Raw genomic sequence first — 19083 nt, 5'->3', positions numbered from 1 at the left:
AATTCAAATGATTTTTCTTATTAATAGATCAAAAAGATATAACACCACATCATCAATCATCATACACCCAGTCTGTGCCTTTTTTTTTATTAATATTGAACCAAAATCATTCATAAAACGTTTTTTGCCTCTCCTGTAAAATTTGTTCTGTGTGGGTTACGCCCTTTTTCCTAAATATGGTCGATATTATAATAATGTGCTTTGATGTAAATTAGTACAAAAAATTGGTGTTTGGTCAGACCCGACTGCAAATAAAGTACTCATTATAAATTACCTAACCCCCCAACTAATTACAATTATTGTGACCATGTCCAATTTTCTACTTTTCCTCGAAAAGTACCACAGGTTCTAGTATCACACTACATAGAAGATATGCGGCCATACTGAAGAGATATAAATTAGATTGCATGAATAGAATAATATTATGCAAAGAGAGATAGATTTACTGATAGTACTTTGTTGGTACAGTCGTGAAGACTTTATTAGCATGGAAACTCAGGATTTTAATGTTACCAGTAAAACTAATTGTTTCTTAATTGTAACTCGGACACTGTTTCTGCTTGTTAATTAGAGCGTTCCAAATGAATAGAATAGAGAATAAAGAGAATATACTATTGACCGCTCTTTTAATATTCGCATAACCATTCTTATCACATTCTTAAACACAGGTTTTATTAGGTTATTATGACATATAATTTTTTACTTATGGTATGGTACGAGGGTGGGTCAATAATTCCTTAGAAAAAAGCATTAAAACAGTTTTTATTTTTGTATTTTTTTTTTATTTCTCAACATAATCTCCTTGGAGCTCAATACACTTGGTTAGACGTTTCTCAATTTTTTTTAAACCGTCAGAAAAATAAGTTTTCGGAAGGTCCTCAAAATAAGCATTTGTCCGATCGATGACTTCTTCATTTGAAAAAAAACGTTGTCCACTTAGCCATTTTTTTAAGTTTGGGAAAAGGAAAAAGTCACTGGGGGCTAAATCTGGCAAATACGGTGGGTGGTCGACCAATTCGAACTTCAATTCTTCAATTTAAGCCATTGATCTTAAACATGTGTGAACACGGGCATTGTCCTGATGAAAGAGGATTTTTTTCCTGTTTAAATGAGGCCGTTTTTCTTCAATTTCGTTTTTTAGCTGGTCCAATAAAGATGCATAATAATCCCCTGTTATTATTTTTCCTTTTTCCAAATAGTCAACGAAAATAATTCCACGTGCATCCCAAAATACAGTAGCCATAACCTTACCAGCTGATTTTACGGTTTTCGCCTTCTTTGGACATGGTTCGCCTTTTGCAATCCACTGCTTTGACTGTTCTTTCGTCTCGGGAGTATAGTGGTGTATCCATGTTTCATCTATAGTCACAAAGCGACGAAAAAATTCATCCGGATTGCGTTGCATGAGCGACAACAGGGCTTTAGAGGCCACCACCCTATTGCATTTATTGGCACCCATCTTGCAGAAACTTTTTTCATGCCCAATTTGTCATGTAAAATAGAAATGACGCTACCTTTTGAGATCCCTGTAACCTCAATTATCTAACTCAACTTTAATCTTCGGTCACTTAACACCATATCGTGGATTTTATTGATCATTTCTGGTGTAGTCACCTCTACAGGACGTCCTGAGCGTGGTTCATCCTTTGTTGATGTACGACCACGTTTAAATTCATTTAACCAGTTATAAATAGTTGCAAGTGAAGGAGCAGATATGCCGTGAACTAAATCCAACTCATTTTTTATTTCCTTTGCTGTTAACCCTTTTATATTAAAATTTTTAATAACAGCTCTAAACTCAATTTTCTCCATTTTTGTAAACAAGCAAAATTTTTTTTTTAATGTACGAAAATAAAAAACAACAACCCGACCAATCTGATTGAAACTTCGCAGCATACTGAATCGGTAGTGCCGCTGCATGAAAACAAACCGCTTACAGTACTAGTCGCGCCACCTGTCGGCTTTTCTAAGGACTTATTGACCCACCCTCGTATATTACGAAATAATTAACGTAAACATTCTAAGCCTCACGCCTATTAGTCGGCCAGTCGCTGCACTTAGACGCAATGGCCGGTCGGTGGGTTAACCACCAGATGTTTTCGACGTACAGTAATCCCCTCTTACATCCCTGCGTACCTTACTTTGCCGTATTACTTCCGCTGTGATACTGCCGCTTTATCCCATTGCATACCTCTTCAAATCCGGACAATACATAATCTACATGGACTACGTGTGGTTATGCCTACCCACCGGCCGTTGTGTCGAATTACATTGGCTAGCCGTTGTAATAGGCGGTGGCTTTTCAAGGTTTGGTATAACTAGAAAAAAATATTATAATGCGTCAAAAATGATTACAAAATAAGACTGGAAATAATAACAAAAATTCACATATCATTATAGAAGTATGTTCATTAAGGACTATTGTACAAAAATTGACGGAACTAAATATGTAAAATTACTAACAGGCTACAGTTCTTGGTTAAAAAGATTATTGTAAACATTAACATTTTATAACTATAGTGAAATTTTAGGTTCGGTTATGTTAGGTTAGGTTATATTAAGTTAGTGACTTATTACCGACTGATACCATATACAAAACGAGCTCATGTACGAGGGTGGGTCAATAAGTCCTTAGAAAAACCGACAGGTGGCGCGACTAGTACTGTAAGCGGTTTGTTTTCATGCAGCGGCACTACCGATTCAGTATGCTGCGAAGTTTCAATCAGATTGGTCGGGTTGTTGTGTGTTTCTCGTACATTTAAAAAAAAAATTGCTTGTGGAAAATGGAAAAATGGAAAATGGAGAAAATTGAGTTTAGAGCTGTTATTAAACATTTTAATATAAAAGGGTTAACAGCAAAGGAAATAAAAAATGAGTTGGATTTAGTTCACGGCATATCTGCTCCTTCACTTGCAACTATTTATAACTGGTTAAATGAATTTAAACGTGGTCGTACATCAACAAAGGATGAACCACGCTCAGGACGTCCTGTAGAGGTGACTACACCAGAAATGATCAATAAAATCCACGATATGGTGTTAAGTGACCGAAGATTCAAGTTGAGTGAGATAATTGAGGTTACAGGGATCTCAAAAGGTAGCGTCATTTCTATTTTACATGACAAATAGGTCATGAAAAAAATTTCTGCAAGATGGGTGCCGCGTTTGCTCACAGTCGACAATAAACGCAATAGGGTGGTGGCCTCTAAAGCCCTGTTGTCGCTCATGCAACGCAATCCGGATGAATTTTTTCGTCGCTTTGTGACTGTAGATGAAACATGGATACACCACTATACTCCCGAGACGAAAAAACAGTCAAAGCAGTGGATTGCGAAAGGCGAACCATGTCCAAAGAAGGCGAAAACCGTAAAATCAGCTGGTAAGGTTATGGCTACTGTATTTTGGGATGCACGTGGAATTATTTTCGTTGACTATTTGGAAAAAGGAAAAACAATAACAGGGGATTATTATGCATCTTTATTGGACCAGCTAAAAAACAAAATTGAAGAAAAACGGCCTCATTTAAACAGGAAAAAAATCCTCTTTCATCAGGACAATGCCCGTGTTCACACATGTTTACGATCAATGGCTAAAATTGAAGAATTGAAGTTCGAATTGGTCGACCACCCACCGTATTTGCCAGATTTAGCCCCCAGTGACTTTTTCCTTTTCCCAAACTTAAAAAAATGGCTAAGTGGACAACGTTTTTTTTCAAATGAAGAAGTCATCGATCGGACAAATGCTTATTTTGAGGACCTTCCGAAAACTTATTTTTCTGACGGTTTAAAAAAAATTGAGAAACGTCTAACCAAGTGTATTGAGCTCCAAGGAGATTATGTTGAGAAATAAAAAAAAAATACAAAAATAAAAACTGTTTTAATGCTTTTTTCTAAGGAATTATTGACCCACCCTCGTATAATAATAGATAATATTTTAGACTTTTAAAAACCTTAGTTCAGGGCACTGTGAGATAATAAAGTAATGAATGACTAATATACTTGCTTTTCCCTCCACCGAGTAACAAACGTTATACGCTCTTCAAAGTTGTGCAAAAAGTGCCCCAGGAGCAACTTACTAAGACCTTGATTGGCGTGCACTCGAGTGTGCGTGATTCCTACTTCGATATAATATATTACGGTCAATTTTCAATGAGAAAAAAGCTTCTTTTTCGCCGTAGAATGCCGAAAATTTTTTAAAGACTGAGAAATTTACCTTCGTAGATACCAAGTCGCAATAGCCGACCGGTCCAATTGAAGGCCGGACCGACTTGAGAAGCTCTTCCCTTTCAACCGACATCTGGGAACACTCCCAGAGGGTGTGATCGGCATCATGCAATTCGCCACATAAGCAAGTCGGGGATTCTATTAGGCCAAGCTAACAGAGCTTGGCGACAAAACCACCGTGTCCGGTTGAGAACTGAGAAGTCTAATGGTCTGGAGTCAATCTGGTTATCTCCATGCGCCAATTTATACTGACTTTTTTTTATGTAGTATTGAATAAAAATTATAATAATTTTATTATCAATAAGCACAAGGACGTAAATAACAAAATATGACTAGCGCCAGACATTTGTTACGATTATGTTAAGTAGTATTAATATCATTCATCTTAATTTATCACAAAACAGATTGCCTGCTGATTAGTGGAATGTGAAGTAGCTCAGTTAAAACGTTATTATTAGAAATAATCCAAACGATTCCTAGACGGGTCGATCGATAGCCAAGAGATAAAAGCATTCATCCAGAAAGTAAAAAGTGTGAATTCTGGTCCCACTCGATTCAATTTTTTTCTAATACCTTGAAAACTTTTTGCGGCTTTTCAAAGCCTTTTTAAGCTTGTATCCTATACAATGTTGACAATTTATAGCAATAGAATAGTTACTGGATAATTATTTAATCAATGTAAAATCTGTTATGATTCATATTAAGAGTTCAAATGAACGAAAAAATAAATCTTATGAATAAAACACTTTGTAGGTACTTATTTCTGTAGTATTTGAATTTATTAAAGATTTGAACAAATAAAATAATATAATCAATATAAAGTACATTAATATAAATTGGTTACGTTACAATTAAAATGTTATGTAATGTTAAACAAACCATCTAAATAAATAAGTTTAAGTATAGCTTGAGTCTTAAATTTAATCTCAAAGCATGTCTTGGTTCGTCACTTTACACTTACTTTCCATGACAGTCATAAGCCGTCGTAAGCAGCAATGCATAATTCATCCCTGGATCCCATTACCGGTGCTATGGACTCCCGGTACTGAAACGGGATAATATTATTTAAATGTTAATACTGCTTCTGAAATGTTCAATTAGATTTCAAAGTGCAAACTTTCCCGGCCGACCCACCGCAGCCGGGAAAGTCCGACAGGGCCAAATAGAAAAGGCTAAGGTTGCTGTGTACCTGCCAAGAGGAGAGTTCACTTAAAGCAAACGTATTCGATGTAATATGTATACGTAATTAAAATTCATTATGAGAAACATTTGTCCGTTTAGTTAGAGAGGTAATTTATAATTTTATTACGAAACGTACATGAACTTCGCTTACACGTTCGCATTTACTATATTACTATATTATAAAATATATTCTTATAATTTTATATTATCATTATTTTCCTCCATAATTCATAACTTTAAATTCAGTATGAAGGTGTTATCATTTAAATCACTGATGTGTCACTCCTGGATGTACTTATTCGGTTAAAATCAAATCCCGCCTATTCGACGCTTGCATTTTGACGATCTCGTTTTATGGCACGAGTCATGGCATATTACGAAAGCTCAGAGCAATCGTATACTAAACTCTGAAAATAGCTGCTTGACACAAACACTGGGTGTGCAGTAGTGTGACTTTAATTATAATGATCCGATAAGAAAGCGGACCATACAGCCTCACGTTACATCGAAAGTGAAGAAGCGACATTGGACCTAGCTTGGCAGGCTGATGCCACAAGAGAGTATTAATCTGATCTGTTTATTTTTTTTAAATCAACCATATTCCAGCGTTCTGGAAAGCTGATAAATACTATTCACAGTAGAGTTACGTGATGCTGATATAAATTGGGAAGATATGAAAAGACCGGTGACATTGAATCTTGGAGGCGCCATATAATCTAAATAAGCAGAGTACATGGTCAAAGAAGTATGTGTTTCTGTTATGATAATTCAATAAATAATGATTTCAATTACATTAAAGACTTTTATCTTTTTACTTCCCCCCAATATAAGGTTAGTTTCTGGAAAAATTAATATACTCGGAAATCCCAACGTAAATTAGAAAAAATTAAATTATAAGAGTAAATAAATTGTTACAAAATAATTATCATTAATACACTTTTGACATTCGTAGAGTTCTCCTATAATATATGTGCAAATTTAATCCTAGAATGCATTTAAGAAATCTAAGACCAAAATAATTAGGTAAATAAGATAGAAATTCCTTTACCAAGCTGAATTAAAAAATATATATATATTAATGATATAAATTTATTCCTAAGCGACAAAGCACACTAAGAGTTGCCATATGATGCGCGCCTGGTGCGATAAACAAGTGCCATTTAGGCCCTCTGTACCGTGCGCGCATCGCACATCTTTTTGCAGTGTGCTCCGCGATTAAGGATTCGATGTGTAAAATGCCATATATTTTATCTTATCTGGCATGGTTCTTTTACAAAATAAAGGATCCTGAAACGTTTGTATTCCGAAGAATTTTAAGGCCATCATGGATATAAAGAATAACCTAAACAATGACAATGATCTTATAAATTCCGGAAAAAAGTCGAATTATTTGGTAACGTCATACGAAATGTATATTGATTTAGTTAATGTAAAATATATGAGAAGATTTAAGAGTACCAGAAAGATTTTTTTTGGCTAAAGAATCTGCGTACGTCATTTCACCTAGGGATTTCAAAACCGGTATTCCAGTATTTATCAATATCGAAATACAGGTTTTAAAAATCCAAAAAACCGGAATTTTCGGTATTAAGAAAGCACACTTGTTTACGTTTTTAAAAATGAATTATAAGTTATGTGCTGCTAAAATGCAAACATATCGAGTGAATCCAACAGACGTGAAAAAATAATAAAACAAATTACAAATGATCATAATATTATTTCGAAATAGAAAACATCCGTGACAAAAATGTTCAATTATTCTATAATTATTATTGATGACTGCACAAGCGTTGAATTTAAGAAGCTTTTCCAGCAGCTGGACTCATTTGCACTTGATGAAATTTTGAGGCCTTTAGTTAAAACTATCAATATATTCAAAGTATTTGTAAAAAATCACTAGCTCTACAATTATGATCAATACATATTTTTAAATGTCAATGTTTTTGCTATAAAATATTTTTTTTAATACATAGCTATATTATTTATTGATAAACACCAACTTCTGTTTTTTAATGTTTAAGAAATACCGTTATTAATACCGATATTCAATAAGAAATACCGAAAAACCGGTATTGACATTTTTATTCGGTATTGCAATCCCTAATTACACCAAAGCACAGTCACTTTTCCGATCCACGATTAGAATATGGAAATTGAAAAATATTCAATAGAATGTATATTATTATGGACGGCATTAGTGGTTAAATAGCTGATGTCAGAGTCATAAAAAATTGATAATATATAATATCAAAAAAAGTTTATATTCCTACCCACTCATTCAAAAACAATATACCTAGTATGTATTACTAACAAACATTTACCTGAATAGAACTAGTTGGAAATATATTCGAATGTTTCAGTTTACCTATTTAAAGCTTATTATAGTTTGCCTAACCCAGTTTTCTTTCTCGTTTATTAGAATTTACACTAGCATACTAGAAATAGTTTGGATTATATTTAGATTGTAGGACGTTGATTAAAGACAAGAAATTTTTGTTTCTCCAAGTTTAATTTAAAGTAGATGTAGATAGTACTTACCTACCTGAACTATGAACATTAGTATTTTTATAACTTTCTAATTGAAAAATAGTAAGTTATATCTACGTATGTAAAAATAATAACGTTAATATTAAAAATAACTTGTTTAATCAGTACTGGTTCCCAATCTTTTTATTCAGTGAACTCCTCTTCCTCATTTACATATTTTACATAGATAGTTTACTAAAAGAACAAGGTCTAACAAAAGGGAAAAAGTACTTTCAAAGTTATTACAATCCTGAAACCAAACCATGGTATACCAATAAAATGCTAAATAGAGAAACAATCGTCACAATCAATCGCTGCAGAGCAGACCATTATAATCTTGCCTCATCCCTGGCTCGCTTGGGTATAATAAATGACCCTGGGTGCCGATGCGGAAGTGAGACTGAAGATGTTAACCACGTAGTTTGGCAATGTTCTTTGTATGACACCCAGAGACAGCGGCTTCTTAAAGATTTAAGTAAACAAAACTACCAATTGCCACTGGATCTCACGATATTTTTGGCTCGGCCGAATATCAAGGCGTTCCAGTGTGTCCAAATGTTTCTGAGTGAGTGTGGCCTACAAGTCTAAACTTCTTTTCTTTTTCTCTTTTTTTTTCTTCTTCCTCTACCGTAAATTTGTATTGTAATAACTGTATGAGAAATTATTGTAATAATGTGTATATATAGTGTATGTTAAAAAGTAAAGCTAAATAAGACTCAATTGAGACTTCAGAGCTTAATAAAAAAAAAAAAAAAAAAATCTATGAATACATACTATTGATACGACATTATACGATGCCCCCCGTCTATGCTAATCATACAAAATATTTTAAAACGCTTCAGTTTATACAAAACAATACAATGTTCATGAATGGCTCACGGCTCGTTTGCAATACCACTCATTACAGAGACTTGAACGTGGAAACCATCCATGCTTACACCTTAAAACCCACGTTTCCTGGATTTCCGCCAATATGCTTTACTAGCTTAATTGGTAAACACATTGGTGCGAATCCAGTGAATGCTGGTTTGAGTACCACTGGGCGTCGTATTTTTTCAAAAAAGGATTTTTTAATAATAAAAACATATACATAGTTTTATATGACATGGTATGTAAAAATTATTAAACCATATACGTACCGCAAAGTTTTGCATAAAATTAGGTATAGCCAAACTATTTCGGATCCAAAGTTGGATGCAAAGAGCGAAATATTTGGGAGTATTGCATTTCATATAATAATTAATATGCAAATTGTCATTGGCAAACTGGCCGTTCTTTGACGCGACGAGTACAGCCAACGTAATTGTATGCAAATAACAATGCTTTGAAATCATTTAAAGCATATTTCCATTAATGTTTGAGTCTACTGTTTCTATTAACATCATAATAATCGTCAGCCTACCAGACTGACATTTAATTTATTAGCAAAGTATATATAATTTTGAGAGAAAATTATGGTAATAAAATTTATTACGAGGGTGGGTCAATAATTCCTTAGAAAAAAGCATTAAAACAGTTTTTATTTTTGTATTTTTTTTTATTTCTCAACATAATCTCCTTGGAGCTCAATACACTTGGTTAGACGTTTCTCAATTTTTTTTAAACCGTCAGAAAAATAAGTTTTCGGAAGGTCCTCAAAATAAGCATTTGTCCGATCGATGACTTCTTCATTTGAAAAAAAACGTTGTCCACTTAGCCATTTTTTTAAGTTTGGGAAAAGGAAAAAGTCACTGGGGGCTAAATCTGGCGAATACGGTGGGTGGTCGACCAATTCGAACTTCAATTCTTCAATTTTAGCCATTGATCGTAAACATGTGTGAACACGGGCATTGTCCTGATGAAAGAGGATTTTTTTCTTGTTAAAATGAGGCCGTTTTTCTTCAATTTTGTTTTTTAGCTGGTCCAATAAAGATGCATAATAATCCCCTGTTATTGTTTTTCCTTTTTCCAAATAGTCAACGAAAATAATTTCACGTGCATCCCAAAATACAGTAGCCATAACCTTACCAGCTGATTTTACGGTTTTCGCCTTCTTTGGACATGGTTCGCCTTTCGCAATCCACTGCTTTGACTGTTCTTTCGTCTCGGGAGTATAGTGGTGTATCCATGTTTCATCTACAGTCACAAAGCGACGAAAAAATTCATCCGGATTGCGTTGCATGAGCGACAACAGGGCTTTAGAGGCCACCACCCTATTGCGTTTATTGTCGACTGTGAGCAAACGCGGCACCCATCTTGCAGAATTATTTTTCATGCCCAATTTGTCATGTAAAATAGAAATGACGCTACCTTTTGAGATCCCTGTAACCTCAATTATCTCACTCAACTTTAATCTTCGGTCACTTAACACCATATCGTGGATTTTATTGATCATTTCTGGTGTAGTCACCTCTACAGGACGTCCTGAGCGTGGTTTATCCTTTGTTGATGTACGACCACGTTTAAATTCATTTAACTAGTTATAAATAGTTGCAAGTGAAGGAGCAGATATGCCGTGAACTAAATCCAACTCATTTTTTATTTCCTTTGCTGTTAACCCTTTTATATTAAAATGTTTAATAACAGCCCTAAACTCAATTTTCTCCATTTTCCATTTTTCCATTTTCCACAAGCAAATTTTTTTTTTAAATGTACGAGAAACACACAACAACCCGACCAATCTGATTGAAACTTCGCAGCATACTGAATCGGTAGTGCCGCTGCATGAAAACAAACCGCTTACAGTACTAGTCGCGCCACCTGTCGGCTTTTCTAAGGACTTATTGACCCACCCTCGTATATTAAAATTAATCATGGAGGCTTAGAGTAGATACTTATTTAAGCATTATTTAAATTAGACCCTCGTCTTGGCACTACACTAATCCATGGGAGCATTACCTTTACTACTCTATAACTATTAAACATTTTCCACTAAGTAAACTCAAAGTTATCATTATCATTTTTATTTATTGACATTTCTATGTCGGCTTTGATAATCTATAATCCAGATATAAATATTTATATCTTGTATACTTGTACACTAATTGTATACCGCTCAAAATTCGAACCTTCAAAATCCGGACATGTCGAAATCCAATAATTAAAGTCTTGACAATAAAATATAAATATGAATAAAAAATTCAATTTATTTATTTTTTAACATATTGTGGACATTACAAATTATAAGTTTAAGACGTTCACAACATGACATTTAGAAACAAAGATATATAAATATAACAGTATTACATAAAAAAAGAGATATATCAGTAGATGAATTAGATAGGTACAAGGAAGTACACCGGATGAGCTAAGCAGACCCTATTTTAAGATTTTATAAAACAACATCCACCTAAACTCATTCTCACGTAGGTGGAATATATCAACACCCGAAGCAATTTCGTTGAACATAGTTATCACTCTCCCAATTGGCATTACCAGTGGCAGGTTGGTTCTGCACCTTGGGAGAATAAACAACTGGTGGTCTCTATTTCTAAGATAATTATCAGGGACACACAGGTCAACACTGCCCAGAATGGCAGAGTTCTCATTTATACCTTGTATAAGTCGAAAAAAATACGTAGCTAAATAAAGATTTCTTCTAAATTGCAGACTGCAGTATGTAAGCATGCCTAAGAGAAAGTCAGTTGGATAAAGCCACGGATAGTATCCATACAACCTCAAGTAAAGGAGTCTCAAGAATTTCTTCTGTACCCTCTCCACCATAAGGCCATACTTCAACTGGTGCGGTGCCCAAACAATAGACCCACTCTCAAGTCTGCTTCGAACTAAAGAATTAAATAAAAGTTTTAATACCGTAACATCTGAAAAGACCCGGGAAGTACGCATGACGAAGCCCAACATTTTAAGCGCTTTGTTACAAATGGTAACTATATGGCTAATAAATGTCAGTTTACTCTCAAACGTAATGCCAAGATCCCTTACAGATGATATTCGTGACAGAACTCTGCCATGCATCGAGTATTGGAAAAACAACACTTTTGAGGCTCTGGTAAACGATAAAAGATTGCATTTATCAATATTGAATTCTAGTTTGTTACGCCTGCCCCAATTTAATACATTATCTATATCAAGTTGGAGCTGACGACAATCGTCCAAGGTGACAACTTCCAAAAAGAGTTTCAAGTCATCAGCGAACAACAAAAACATAGCATTTTTTATTACCAATGCTATGTCATTTATAAAAATCGTGAACAGCAACGGCCCTAAGTTTGAGCCCTGGGGGACACCAGAAAATGTGTAAAAGGTCTGTGACTGATAAAGGCCGTACGATACGTATTGTTGACGGTTCCTAAAATAACTCCCGAATAGTTTCAAAAATCGATCCGACAATCCAATAAGTTGGAGTTTTTCCATCAGGATGTCATGATCGACCTTGTCAAATGCTTTCGAGAAGTCATTGTAAGAACAGTCAACCTGGTGGCCTCTATCCAGAGCCGATGACACATAATCGGTAAATACCATCAGGTTAGTTTCCGTTGATCGGCCTGCTCTAAATCCATGCTGTTCATTTATTATGAATGACTCAATTTTTGGATAAATCATGTTGTGCATAATCATCTCAAGAACTTTTGCTGGTGCAGAGAGAACAGCTACCGGCCTGTAATTCTCCACTGATGACTCTGTACCACTCTTATGGATTGGAGTAACCTTCGACATCTTCCACGTTTCCGGGAAGATACCTGTCTCCATTGCGAGATTAAATATATATGAAAGCGGGCCTTTAACGAAGTCAATACAACCCTTTAAAAAAAATGTAGGAACATAATCAGGTCCCAAAGAGCGAGTATTCTTCAGTTTTTTAATAAACTGAAGTACATAGCCCTCATTAATTGAAAAAATATCGACGGATTGGGCACCACATGACGGTTTTCCTGACGTTGAGGCAACATCCAGATTTGGAATACTACTTGCGTAGACAGACTTGAAATGACCAGCAAATGCTTCTGCCACTCCATGTCCGGTCACCTCTTCGCCTTTCCAACTCATCCTATCAGTAAACCCACCATCTCTTCTTAACGATTTTACGTAATTCCAAAACAATTTAGGATTTTCGCGAATGGAATCTCCTACCGTTTCCATATATGTTCGATAGGCCCGTCGAACAGCTTGTCTCACTTTCGAACGATAGATGCTAAACATGATATAGTCAGTCTGATCATGCCCAGCCTTCCATACTGTATGATATTTATGCTTGACCTTAATGTCCCCAATAATCTCCCGAGAAAACCACCTCGGGTATCGCCTTCCACCACGACATGGCGACTTCCTCGAAAAACATTGATCAAAAATATTATACACAATATTGTAAAAACATTGTACCGCCTCATTCACATCACAAATTTCGAGCAACTCACTCCAGTCCACTTCACTCATCAATGAGTAAAGTAGCTTGAAGTTTCCGCCTTCAAACCTCCACCCGCCGAATTGGTTGGTTTTGTAAGAGGGAATTGGAGTCTGAAGCGGACGAGTCGACCGAAACCTGAGCAGAAAAACTAAAGTTGGATGATACACATCTTCGCGTACAAGAGGAGATATGCATCGTGAAAGCGATAAGTCGATATTGCTAAATACCCTATCCAAAAGTCCATTGCTAGAGTTAGAGACATCATTGTGCTGAGAAAATCCAAAAACAGAAGATAGAAATTCAAGGTCATCGCTGACTCTTTTACCACTACGTGCTGAGTTTAGATTAAAATCTCCCATTACAATAATCTTTCTATCTCCAATTAAGTTGATATTAGATAGCATACTCTCAATAAAACACTTATACACCTCCAAGTCACTTGCTGGTGGAAAATAAATGACGCAAACGTAAATAGTGTCTCCGTCGTAGGTCAGTTTCACCCAAAGGTCCTCATTTTGAGTCTCCAAAGCACGGAAACGTTCGGCCTGTAACCCTTCCATACTTCTAACCCCCAAAAGACAACCCCCACCCTGCCTGTGGCCTGCGCCGGAGTCTCGATCCCTCCTAAAGACTGAGTACTCACTTCCAAAATATTCACGACTAAAAACACTATCATTGAGCCATGTTTCAGTTAACCCTATGATGTCATAGTCATCAGCCAAAACATTGCTCAAAAAATCGACAGATTTTGTTTTCAAGCCCCGAACATTCTGGTAGTAGAATAATAATTGCTTAGGGCAATTCTTATTTTTATTGTTATTATTAAGTCAGCTACTCGGTAGCCGTGGTGTTTCCATCCTGGCAACCCATTCTTTAATAAATGAATGGCGGGGCCAATTTTCCGCCTTCAAAACCAACGTACTTAGCTTAGTAGGGATCCCTACCTTAAATGAAGCGTAATCACCTTTTGACTTCAGTTTAACTACTGTGAAATCAGCAGTACAATTAGTAATTTTTTTAATATAGTCGTTCAAGTTCGCAACTGTGGTGTCGCGATGAAAGGGGTAGAAGTGGTAATTTTTAACCACCTCCGCCCCCCTCACCGCCCCACCAAAGCTACCACGAATCGCAATGGCTGCCCTCTTCCTCTTCACTACCGTTGACCATTCTTCACCGGTAGTGGAGTTTCCAAGAGACACATCATTTGCTGATACCGGTGTCCCATCAGATTTCTGAGACGTCGAGGCCTTGGGAGTGACATCTCGCTTTCCCGCGAAAATGATTGTTATCACGTAAGTTTGAATTTTATTATATAGTTATCAACGTGATAAGTCAACAAACCTGATATCATGATAATCTAGATGGAAATTCCAAACTCTTAACATCGATTAATCCATTTCTGTCACATAATCTTAGAGCTCAAGTAAATGTAATTGAAAAGTGATAAGTTTAAAAATATATTTAAATATCGGTGATCAATTCACTTATCAGTTACGTAATTTTGTATGGAAAAATTAAACATCGGTATAAGATTTACGTAATAGTAAAATTAATCAGTTGCCCCTACATTTTTATTAGGGTTTTAATTTGTTGGAATTTTGACATGCCAATATTTTACTTGTTGAGTTGATGATTAGTTGGTGATTCGGAATATTTATAATGATTCATCAATTACTAACTTGGTTAAGGGATGTTATGCTCTATTTCTGTGTATACTGTATAAAAGATGGTTTCAATCGATATCAATATAATATTAATAGTAAATTTAAAAAATCATATTTTTATACAAACGTAGGTAATTTCATTCATATTTCACATCAAATTATTCATTGCAGTAATTTTCATGGGAGGTATCAAGATAAAAATATGTGGTCATCTTATCATTGAGACATTTGGGGAGAGATATAGTTGCCAAAATAAATTCAATAAAAAAACAAAATCCCGATAACAGACAGCAAAAATAAATTCATGCAAAGACCATATGAAATTGAAAGTAGAACATATTATACAGTCCGCCAAAACTAAACGTATTTTGCAAAGTGTAAAATGAAAACAATTAACAAATAAATAACAACAAAAAAACAATGAATCGTAAGACAGAGGCTCACATAAAAGTTAACAGATTCTAAAAAAATGAAATTGTGGATGTGGTCAGGTGTAGATGAAAACGAAGAAAATGTTGAAATATACACATTGAAAGGATGGGTCTAGGATCCCGCATATTGTAATATTATACATTGTAATATTAAACCCTCATTAAAGATAAGCTGGAAATTAATATCGCTTAAAAATCATAGTAAAACAATGTTGTAAATCACTATACTATTTACAACACTGATTGTAAAGTAGGTATTCTTAAGTATAAAATTTGGCAAATTTTATATAAAAGTGTATACCTTCTTTTAAATATGTTTTTTGAAAAACTCTGTATTTCTATTATGCGGAAACATTAATGATGAAATTATTAATGTTTTATTTGTTTCACAAAGCATTACAAGTCAAAGAAAGAGGCATTAGTCAAAATGTTGAAGCATCTATCTTATTGTCAACGGACAACACAAACACAACGCGAAAAAACATTAGTCTGATTAGCGCTCGTCTCATCCACAACGTCTTAAATAAAGGTGCAGCTTTAGATTAATGGTCGCTGCATTTAAAATATACATCAAACATACATGTTATATAATATAAAACAAAGAAAATTATATTATAAGATTATTTTCATTTTTACCTTCTCGTCTTGGTAGTGTCCGTGCAAAAAGCTAAACGTTTCAAAAAGTTTTACTTTATATTTGATTGAAAATAACAATAATAATTTTAAATAATAATATTTTAGTGAATTGCGTGACTTTATAAATATTTCATATTTTCCACACGTTTTGCACTAATAATATACTTGCAATTAGCTAAATTGTCTTTAAGGGAATTAACAATTCAAATACCCATTAAAAATACATACATTACTATGATGTTATGTATATAGTCACAGTGATTCAGATGGATTACATACCCTGTACTTACTACTCATGATATATTATATAATTATTTATAAACGGCGCATGTACATATGAAATAAAATGATCATTTATAATTAATTATATATTGGTATTTTTTCTATAATACATATCATACCTCTTTATTATTAACTTTAGTTTAATAATTGAAATGTCACATATCTCTAGTATGTAACATATCGTCCATTGGTAAGCGCGCAATTAGTGTGTATTTACAGTAAATAATCGTTCTTAAAATACATTATATTGACGTATGATTTTATTTTTAATGTACCTACTACTACTACATTATTTTATGTTGGTACTGTTTTAAACATTTTGAATATTGTTTTTTTATATATTATGCCATGCTAATTTATAACTAAATTAATACATTGTAAATTTCTAATCACCCACGATGGCCGCATTCACCCACGATGGCCGCATGGACACCCACGATGGCCGCATGGCTTAAGCGTAGGTCTTTAGTATCGAGGGTCCCAGGTTCGAATCCTGGGTCTGGCAAGTACACATATTGTTTTTCAATTTGTGTATGAGTCAGAGTATGAACCGAATAGGTTGAGCAAGTGGCTGACATCCATTTCTCGTAAAATAAAATCTGTTAATACAAACCTCCACTCTGTGGAGGCCCATATGACCCTATTAGGATCGGACATGGTCAAAAAAAAAATTCTAATCTCAGGTGCATAATCTTATGTTATTTGTAAACATATAACTTAAAAAGATACGTTTCATATAAACGCTAAAATAATGAAATTAATAGTTTATATTTAACTTTCAAGACAAAGTACCAAATGGATTGCTAAATCTATTTTTTACTTGTTTATTCTATTTTATTCTTATTATGCTTCTCATTTATATATATATATATATATATATATATATATATATATATATATATATATATTTTAAAGGTTAAACAGAGTTATTAACAACTCTATAATACAATACTTCGACCATGTTTTTTATAGTTATAATAATAGGCACAGAAAACCATAACTGAAAACGTAAGATAAAAACAAAAAAAATAATTAAATCTGGAAAAACCTCAAAAACATAGATGTTATAAAAATCCTTAAAAAATGTGGTTCGATTTATCTTATATGAATGTTTCTGAGTTTTTTTAGTCCTGTATTATGAAGAATGTTCCGAAAAATATCTAATTACAGTATAAAAATAGTATACTTAATAGATTCGACTCAACCACTGAATTAGAGCGTATAATACAGGTAAAGAGTTAAGCAAACCAACCTTTACCTCTATTTGAAATGCAGAAAATATTATCGCACGATATAAAGTCGCGCGGATATTTTTTTATATAGGTATCTACAAGTAATTGAATAATAGTCATGCGATTATATTTGGTGTGTGTGTGAAACAGGGATTACTATATGAATAGCATAATCAACTATTAGTTATATTATAATTATTTGTTGTACATTATTATAACAATATAAAAAACAATTTAATATTGTACTCAACCATCTAAAACAATCCTTTATATATAAAGGGTGTATCCTTGTGTGACGGGTAATTTATGCTCGCTTGTAAGACAGATACCGTACACAGATGTAAACATACCCTGTGCTAAGAGATGTCGCGAAAGAAGCACAAAGGGTGACTAATGAAGTTTAAACATCCGTCCATCCGGCGCTTTCGTGAGCTTTCAAAGCTTTGCGCTTTTTAGGGATATACCATTATCACTGACTAATTGGTGACAATATCGCTGTGAGTGTTACGTCATGTGACGGGTAGTTCTGGATAAACTTTGACTTTAATAATTTTCTTATCAACTAGTAGACAAGACTTTACATAATAAAAAAAACTTATACTTTACATAATAAAAAAAATTACTTTAAAGACAAACTATTTGACATTTTACTATAAATATACATATACATATATAGTAATTTGTAAGATAAATAATATGTAAAGCACTTATAATATATCTAAAATATATACTCGTATATTGGAAAAGATTCAAATGTAAACTTATGTAATTTAATAAAACTCACCACGTGTATTAATGCGCAAGGTTTTGAATAATTAGTCATTGGGTAAAACCTTCAGCACAATTACTCTCATTGATACAATGTCTCCAAATGATACAACACCATTGTTCCTGACATCCAATGCATTTAAGCTAACTGAATTCTAGCGACCTGAAAGTTAGCCAAATACCTGAAACGATGATCATATCCATGACTCGGGATAATTTTCAAACACAGATGAGCAAATATAGAAGAAATAGAGGATTTAATTTTAATTTTATATTCTCCCCTAGTTTTCATGAGATGTAACTACAAAATAGATAACATCTGATATTATACTGAGTATCATGTTATCAGTATTAGAACCTTTGATCACCTGAATAATATCTTAAAAAGTGAACTCTCTTTGTGCTTAAAAGGCATAGCATTCAACTGGTGTCCACTCAGCGTAATCACTTATGCATAAAAATATAGATGCTCAGTAAGAGATATTTTCAGAAACTCAGTGTAGAATAGCATATTATGGAAAAGTAAGTGCATAACGTCAGCGGACAGCAGAGTCAGCCCAAAAAACATCCTTCTTTAAAAACTACGGTGCATGGTTGCAGTATCAGTTTTGTGCGGCTCCGTCTCGAGACGGAATGAGCACTTAAAATCACTTCTTTCAGACACGTTTATAGTATCATGGAAGGCGACCGTGCATATTCACGACTGTACATACATGACAGGTAGTGGTGGAAACCTAGAAAACATGTAAAAATAATTTAATGATTGAATCTGTTTAGAGAGGTCTTCGCGTAGAAG

The sequence above is a fragment of the Rhyacophila brunnea genome, unplaced genomic scaffold (genome assembly GCF_057557595.1).
Source record: "Rhyacophila brunnea isolate RB1 unplaced genomic scaffold, BYU_Rbru_1.0 scaffold_11, whole genome shotgun sequence".
NCBI lineage: Eukaryota > Metazoa > Arthropoda > Insecta > Trichoptera > Rhyacophilidae > Rhyacophila > Rhyacophila brunnea.
This window is presented reverse-complemented; position numbering follows the sequence as displayed.